The 8,288-nt window shown below is 42.8% G+C and overlaps 1 pseudogene; it reads left to right on the top strand.

Moving 5' to 3' along the window:
• Positions 1–869: 869 nt before the first annotated feature.
• On the top strand, positions 870–7,587 carry LOC114939119 (uncharacterized; annotated as a pseudogene).
• The last annotated feature ends 701 nt before the right edge of the window (positions 7,588–8,288 follow it).

The raw sequence follows: 8,288 nt of genomic DNA on the forward strand, positions 1-8,288 counted from the left end.
TTTAATTTGAAAATATTTTTTATCCTTAAAAAATATAGCAAGGGATTTACGAGTTCGAGAACGCGTGACTAGGATAAAGATTGGAGTATCGTTAAATTTCGTCAAAAAAAAAAAGGTCTGAGATTTAATACATGCACCAATATATGACGGGATCAAAAATATATTCTTTTGATTTTTTGAAGTTTATTGTATCTCGTAAAATAAAAAAAATATATTTTACGATTTCCCGAATTACACTGAGAAACTAGTTGTAAAACTTAATAACACCATCTGAAATATTTGCCACAAAGGAAATGGACGCTCGCCAATGAAATAACTAAAAATTTTTCTGTCACGCCTATTTGTGAAGAAAAAGCACATTCCGAAGGTAGGTGACAAATTAAGAAACATTTTAGTTTTAAGAAACACCCAGAATTTAAAAAAAGCATTATCCGATAGGTGAGTAAACTAGATTAAGAATACTCTTCGCCTCCTCCTTCGTGAAAAACGGAGAAATCGCTAGCGAGAAAATTGAAATGTTTGTGATATTGTCACGTGTTGTGAATTAAGTGCGAGTGAAAATGTCGGCTCAGAAAATGCTGATATCTACGTGTATAAATTTGGCAGCAAATTTATCGCGGGAGATAAAGCCGGAGACGTATCTGCCCCACCTGACAGAAGATCGGGAAAATAATTATAATATTTTCAAGAAATTAGCGTATTCGATTTCAAACTCCTTACTCGGAGTTCTGTACAGATTGGGGCATTTCGGGGGTGATGTGGAATTATTAAATATCGCCGCCGAAGTTATTGCGTTTCGCAAAGATTTGCGACACGAAGAAAAAGATGTTGGCGGATATGCCGCCTATCTGCTGGCGAACTAACGAAGAATGGAGATAAGAGGTAATTATTTTATATACTTTTAACGTGCCGGTGATTGAATTATAAACTTAAATTGTTATTAAGAATCCGTAGCGAACTCTCCAGTAAATCTCGCGATAATTCGTCCCTCTCAAAAGAGATGAGCGGCAGAAGAGCTCGAGGCAGGACCCTCACGTAAGTTTATACGCGAGTAAAATATATAATTATTTGTAAATATATATATATATATATAACGGTTACTGTTAAAAATTAAATATTTTAGAGAGAGCCCGAATACTGCCGGCGGAAAATCTGGTTCCAATTGTCATCAATATAACGGGTAAGTTAACATCTTAGAGAAATAATAAAATATTTTAAAAAGAAATATAAAAAATATAGTAAGAAACTCAATGTATAAATATATTATTTCAGACGACGACGACGACAATGATGCTAACAGCGTTATGCACAAAGCTAACGACGATGTCGACGACAACGACGATTCTATCATTGTCGTAAGCTCAGCGGATAGCGCGATATTTACACCAGGTAAGGTGATATTTAAAAATATAGGTTTACAAAAAACGACCGACTTTGAATATACAAAACTTGTAAAATATATATGTATTATTTTTATAACAAAATTTCTAATGTTATAATAATATCAATAGAGCGGGAAGAGGAACCGGAGGAGGAAGAAGAGGAAGCGCTTGAGGAGCAGGAAGAAGAGGAGGCGTTTGAGGAGCAGGAAAACGAGGAGGAGGAAGAAGTAGAAGAAGAAGAAGAAGAAGAAGAAGAAGAAATTCTCGTGGAAGAAACAGATCACGAGAGCGAAGAAGATGATCCTGTAGTGACAGGGTAACCAAATTATTTTACTTTTTCGAAAATTTTTATGTTCGAATGTAATAAATAAATTTAAATTCTTAGTAATTCGACGCTTACCGATTGATTATTCTCCGGAGTATTAGCTTCGAGAGCATGGAAGCGTTACTCGAGACCGAATATCGCCAAAAGGTGGGTTATCTCGTCAAATAATAATGTCAATAGTTGTGTAAAAGATTAAATTTGAGCATAAAAATATAAAAGCAATATAACAATACTTTATATGTATAATTTATATAATTTATATTCAATTTTATAATTTTCTTTTTTTCTTTTGTACAAAAAGGCGGAGGCGGTGGAGCGAACAACACTGCAGAAAATCGCGGCGATATTTCCCGGGAGACGGAGGAGGGTGAAGAAAAGGGGGAAGAGGAGGTGGAGGAGGAAGAGCAACGACACCAGCAACAACAGCAACAACAGCAACACTGGCAAGTCGAAGATAGATTTAATTATATTAATTTAATTAGAGAAAACGCACGGCGATTTAGAAGATTCGGGATAGTCGGGAGAGAAGCGAGTTTCGCGATACGAGAGTTACCTGAAGGCGGCGATATTAATCGGTCATTGGAAAATGCGTTTTGCGAAATTCACGCGTATGCGATAAATTTAAGCGAACCGGGAGATTACGTAGGTTTATCATTCGCCGAATTTATTGCACGGCCCCGCGGGATTATCCTTTCGTCCGGTGCGCGATTTGACTCGCGAGGATATTTGGGGTCTCGTGACCGCGGTAGCACAGAGCGCGGGAGGACTCGATATCGCGGAGCAATTTAACATACACGTTTTCAACATTGTTGTTCCTTCAGGTCGCGGCCGCGTTGCATTAACGCATGAAAATATCGCGAAACGCTCAATAGTCGAAATAAATAATATCGACAACTTGTGTTTTCCGCGCTCCTTCGTAGTAGCGCAAACTTATTGCAAACACGGTAATATACGTTGTAACCGTTGATTTTATATTAGTCCGTCGGATCGATAAGGATCCGGGAAATCGGGCCGATGTAAATTGCCGACGGCACACCTTCGGCGCGGAAAGCGGGAAATTCGCGTAAACACGAAAAATATGTTTAATTGGGCGCCAGGCGCGAGATTCGCGCCACTCTGAAAATTTACAAATCGACAGATGACCTTTATAATCCGTAAATTATCCCAAAAATTTCCGCGACGGCGATAATCGACTCGCTCAAATTGTCAGAGGGTAGAGGGGGGAGTTCGGACGGGAGAGAGAACGGAATTCGAGAGAGGCTATGTAATCTCGCTCAAATGTAACAAGCATTAAATATATTTGAACAATGATGAACGAAGATAGACAGAAAAATTAATTGTATAAAAGCTTGAGTGACCTGTTAGGTCCAGAAAGAAAAACCAATATTCTTTCGGTATACTACGGAGGGATCTCCGTTTTAGTGACGCCGAAATACAAATAAGCGAGGCCGTGATTTGATTCGAACAATATAATGCAGCGTATTTACGGCCGAGACGCGGCGCGTTGTTATTGTTCCGCGCCTTTGAGACGACCCGACGCGGTGATATCGGACGACACGCGGGACCCGGAAGTAAATTCGCACGCCTACGTGTCGAATAATTATTAACGCACGAGACTTAATAAGGTCCGCGCGGCGTAATTAATTCTGAGGGTTGTAGGCAATACAAAATCTCCGTAAACTGTAGTAGGTCTCGCGCGACTTCCTTTGCGACCGATCACGCCGGTCGTCCTTCGCAATATTTTACAAAGGATCAGAAGACTGCGCGGATAATGATATGCGCGAGAAAGAATACGCTATTTCGGGTGCGTGACTCTAGACAATTTTTTATTCTCAGATATAGAAACTCTAACAGACGAGAACGACACAATAATCACGAAACGATACTTTTGTTCTACATTAATGTAACGAAATCGCGATGACTGTCGGCGTATCCGCGGGAGAAAGAGCCTCTCTTAATATACGTGCGGGAGAGAGCACGTGGTCGGTTGGGCGCCGGGATAAATTCCACGCGGAACGAAACTCTAAATCAAACCTCTCGAAATATCGCGAAATTACACCGGTGAATCTAATAACCGGCCGCGGCCGTAACACGCTTCTTTCCCGAATTCGGTACTCACAAAAAAAAAGAATTTAGCGGCTTTACAAGAATATAGGGCCGTTCGTCTCACCGGTATCGATAGGTCCTCTGATGCTTCGGCATCCACGCGCAGGAACCTCTGCTCTCGACAACGCTCCGCCAGACAGTGACGAGCAAGAGGCCTGCCGGGATCACGCCGATCATGAATTGGGCATTTTCCACCCGTGGCGCTCCTTATCCTGGCAGGGCCGCCGGGTGCCCCGCGGGGCCCTGCGAATTTGCTTGATGCAAATTTTCTCTCGCCGTTCCTCTTTTCTTCTGCATTGAGTTCCGCTGTTCCTCTATATTGGTCGTCGGGAAGACTCCTACGAGCGCGCCTCTTTGCGGTTTCTCCCAAAAATCCGCCAGATCGATTGTTTGATCGATGGTAAAATTTTGTGTATCCGGATCTGCGGAGGCTCGAGGCAGGGTATCTCCCGCGCCTTTTGTTTCCGGGGCTCTCGCCTTTCGCGAGAAAGTGGCCATCCCCGTCTCTGGCCGGAACCTCTGCGAAAGAAGGAACATTTTACGGCGGTATCCAGGTTCTTAACGGGAGGAGCAATCCAGAAAATCTATGTGAAAATAATATTTACCGGGCGTGATCCGGACTTGGTGGCCTCTGCTCGGTCCTAAATCGCCCTCTTCGTCCTCTCCGTCCTCTCACTCTTTCTCTCTTTCTGTTTCTCCGGTTGAGACACGTACCCTATGCAAAATTGCTCGCCGAAAACGCAAAAGTCGCTTAAACAAAAATTATAAATAAAGTAATTCGCGAAACGGATGCGCGGAGCGCATTCTCCGACGCGGTAGAAAACGCAAAAATGATTTTTCGGGTGCTCTCTTTTTCTCAAAGATTGGCGAGAGAGCAAAGGTTCCCGAATTTCCCGCCTTCCCGGCCGAGCCTTCGGCCCTTGTGACGGACAGTAAAAAAAATGTCACGTCACAACGTACGGGGGAATTGCACGAGAAATGGAACAAAGTAAGACGCCCGCAATCGAAGTTACAACGCGAATGGGCGTTGAAATTAACTAGAAAAGTCGGAGTAATAATTCCTGAAGAGGGTTGCGGGATTCGTGAAATTGAGCGTTTTCAGTGATATCTTGCCGCGGTCAATGTCACTATCGTTATATATAATTTTAGTACTTTCGGTCACGGCGCGAAACCGTACTATGACGGTACAGCGATACTCGCTTCTCTTGGGCGTGAATCCTCTCATCGACTAAATATTATGTATTATGAGAATTCACGCCATTTTAATCCTATATTAAATTTAAAAGCCGCTGCGGGTTCTCGTAATTTTTGCTTAACGTGTAATGAAGGCTTCCGAAACGATAGAGGTGGCGGTCACCGGTGCTCGAATAAATGTCCGCGATGTTTTACCGCGCCGCCGTGCAAACACTCCGACGACGCGCGAATAGTAAAATGTGACGCGTGCAATCGGACGTTTTTCGGTGCTTCGTGTTTCGAGCGTCATCGTAGGGAAAAATCTTATGACGGTAAATTGCTCGCGACTGTTTGTAGCGTCATACGATTTTGCAATAAATGCGAATGTATAATTAAAGTGAAATCGAAGCACGAATGCGGCGTTTCTTACTGCAGATTATGCCATTCGGAGCAACCTCATTTGTGTTATATGAGACCTCTGCGCAACGATGTTAATTCTTCTACCGAGCCGTCGTCGTCGACACATCCTCCGGAGGTAGAAGCGACGACAGTGACGGTAGATGTATCCGTCGAGGAGAAAGAAAACATAAATGATAACGAAGAAGCGAGCAAATCGGCATTGACAGTTAGAAAGGGACGCGTAGCATTTGTGTTTTATGATTTTGAAACACGGCAGGACGAGACGCTCAAAGATACGACGTCCATAAAATGACACATCCCGACAATTTGCGTAGCGCATCAAATTTGCGAAGCGTGCGCGCAAAACAACGATATCTTCGTGCGTTGTCGCTGGTGCGGAGTGCGAGAATTCGTATTTCGTAATGATCCGGTGAAATATTTTGTCGATTTTGCTACGCAAAGGACGAAATATTTTAAACAGATAATTTGCATAGCCCACAATGCGAAAGCGTTCGACGCTCAATTTATTTTGAAATATATCGTAGAAAATCGTGTCAATCTCGCGCCAAAAGTGATTTTGAACAAGACAAAAATCGTCGTATTAACAGTTGGACATACAAAGTCTATCGATAGTGTGAATTATATGCCAATGCGATTATTCGATTTGCCGAAGGCTTTTGGGCTGAAGGATACATCGGGTAAAGGTATTTTCCGCATTTATTCAATACTATCAAAAATCAAATGTATGTCGGACCATTACCCGACGCGCATTATTACTCTCCCGAAACCATGAAATCGAAAGAACGCGAATGCTTTCTCGCGTGGCATACGGACATGCGGTTAAAAAACACAGTGTTTGATTTTCAACGCAAGATAGTACAATATTGCCGTACCGATGTTGATATACTTCGACGAGCGTGCATGGCGTTTAGAAAAATTTTTATAGATCGCGGAAATGTATGTCCGTTCGAGGAATGTACAACTATTGCTTTAACGTGTATAACAGTTTTTCGGAAAAACTTCTTACAGCCGAATACGATAGGCGTCATTCCTGCGGGCGGATACAGAAAAGCGAACATACATTCGCGCAAAGCTCTACAGTGGTTAGTATGGAAGGAGCGCGAGCTAGGTGATCCTATAAACCACGCAGGGCGTGCGTGCGAATACCGTACGATCGACGGCACACTCGTCGATGGTTATTATGAAGAAACATTGGAAACGGGAGTAACGTTGCGTCACGTGTTGCAATTCCACGGTTGCTTTTGGCACGGATGTACGTCGTGCTTTCCTATAAATCGCAATAGACCGCTTTCGTCGGCTGAGGAACAAAGAGATACGATTGACTCGCGATACGAGCAAACTCTCGCAATCTCGTGGCGACTTCGCCAACAGGGGTACACGCTGACGGAAAAGTGGGAGTGTAGCTTTGATCGAAAAATGCGGGATAATCGTGAGATGCGCGAATTTCTCGAGAGTCATCCGATGGTGAAAACAGCACCGCTCGATTCTCGCGACGCATTTTTCGGTGGACGCACGGGAAATATCGCGATTCTTTACAAAATCACAGGTGCGGAGAAAATACGCTACGTAGACGTATGTTCGTTATACCCGTATGTATTGAAGACGGGTGCTTTCCTTATCGGTCATCCCGACATTTATATCGGCGATGAATGCTCGACTTTAATCGGTACGGCTCCGAATTATAATTTTGACACCGTTGAAGGTCTCGTACGCTGTACGATACTTTCTCCGCGCGATTTATTTCATCCGGTACTCCCGTATCGCGCGCACGGAAAATTATTATTCGCACTGTGTCGTAGTTGTTGTGAAACATTTTCGCAAACGAAGTGTACGCACGAGCCTAACGAACGCGAATTCGAGGGTACGTGGGTGAACTGCAAATTACGCAAGGCCGTCGAAAAAGGTTATCTCGTGACTAAAGTAAATGAAATTTGGCAATATAAAATTAGTCGATATAATCGCAAAACACGGCAGGGTGAATTGTTCGCCGAATATATAAACTCATTTTTACAACTTAAACAGGAAGCAAGCGGATGGTCGAGTGAATGCGCGGACGATGATGCTAAAGAGCAATACCTGCGCGAGTACGAGAAAACCGAAGGTATTGTTTTCGAAAAGTGTAACATCTCGCAAAATCCCGGTTTACGTTTGGTTGCTAAACTCTGCTTAAATTCGTTTTGAGGAACATTCGGCCAACGATCCAATTTGCCAAATACCAAAATTGTTAAGTCACATCGGCGTTTTATGAGCTGGTTGAAGTTTGGAACGTTCCAGGAGCGATTTTCTAAAAACGGGTTTGTTGCCATTACCCTTTTGCATAGAGCAAGTTCTGAGGGCCAAAAACAAAGTACAGAAACGATTAATGCAATACACGCGTTGGAAGACACCCTTATACTCGAAAAACCACCCCTAAAATCAAATAAAATATTCTTGCACCTCAACAAATGAGTTGTCGCTCTTGTGCTGTTGCATAAAGGAGCTCCTAAAATCCTTACACAACACACAAGAAAGTACGATTTGATACATACGTCGGAAGACACCCTTACTCTTGAAAAACAACCCTTAAAATCACTTAAAAGATCCTACATTTCAACGAATGATTTGTCGCTCTTGTGCTGTTGCATAGAGGAGCTCCTAACATTCTTACACAACGTACAAAACAGTACGATTCGATACATGCGTCGGAAGACACCCTTATACTCGAAAAACAATCCTTAAAATCACTTAAAAGATCCTACATCTCAACGAATGATTTGTCGCCCTTGTCCTTTTGCATAGAGGAGCTCCTAACATTCTTACACAACGTACAAAACAGTACGATTCGATACATACGTCGGAAGACACCCTTATACTCGAAAAACAACCATTAAAATCACTTAAAA

Source organism: Nylanderia fulva, unplaced genomic scaffold, assembly GCF_048542155.1.
Source record: "Nylanderia fulva isolate GAGA-0341 unplaced genomic scaffold, ASM4854215v1 Scaffold167, whole genome shotgun sequence".
In the NCBI taxonomy this organism is placed as follows: domain Eukaryota; kingdom Metazoa; phylum Arthropoda; class Insecta; order Hymenoptera; family Formicidae; genus Nylanderia; species Nylanderia fulva.